The following is a 479-nucleotide window of genomic DNA, read 5'->3' as shown; positions in this document are numbered from 1 at the left end:
GCACCTCAGAACTCACCTGGGTGCACCCAAACTCACTTGGGGCACCTCAGAGCTCACGTGGGCTCACCTGGGAGCACCTCAGAGCTCACCTGGGTGCACCCAAACTCACCTGGGAGCTCCCCTGAGCTCACCTGGGTGCACCTGAACGCCCCTGGGTGCACCTGAGCTCACCTGAGCTCACCTGAGTGCAGCCAAACTCACCTGGGAGCTCACCTGAGCTCACCTGGGTGCTCACCTAGGGCACCTCGGAGCTCACCTGAGCTCACCTGGGTGCACCTGAGCTCACCTGAGTGCACCCAAACTCACCTGGGTGCACCCAAACTCACCTGGGTGCACCTGAGCTCATCTGGGAGCTCACCTGAGCACACCTGAGCATATCTGAGCACCCCTGGGTGCACCTGAGCACCCCTGGGAGCACCCAACCTCACCTGGGAGCTCACCTGAGTGCACCTGAGCACCCCTGGGTGCACCTGAGCTCA

General features: G+C 62.8%; 1 long non-coding RNA gene across 2 annotated transcripts in view; it reads right to left on the bottom strand.

Moving 5' to 3' along the window:
- The window catches only part of LOC108448616, a 1015-nt gene extending 542 nt beyond the window's left edge, over window positions 1–473 (bottom strand). For both annotated transcript variants that reach the window (XR_001864572.1, XR_001864571.1), the window contains exon 1: window positions 90–473. This is a non-coding gene — a long non-coding RNA (uncharacterized LOC108448616). The remainder of the gene's footprint in view (window positions 1–89) is intronic.
- Window positions 474–479: the final 6 nt, after the last annotated feature.

This window comes from Corvus brachyrhynchos, unplaced genomic scaffold, assembly GCF_000691975.1.
Source record: "Corvus brachyrhynchos isolate BGI_N302 unplaced genomic scaffold, ASM69197v1 scaffold3588, whole genome shotgun sequence".
NCBI classification, from domain to species: domain Eukaryota; kingdom Metazoa; phylum Chordata; class Aves; order Passeriformes; family Corvidae; genus Corvus; species Corvus brachyrhynchos.
The sequence above is the reverse complement of the archived record's forward strand: the minus strand, read 5'-3'. Positions and strand labels throughout refer to the sequence as shown.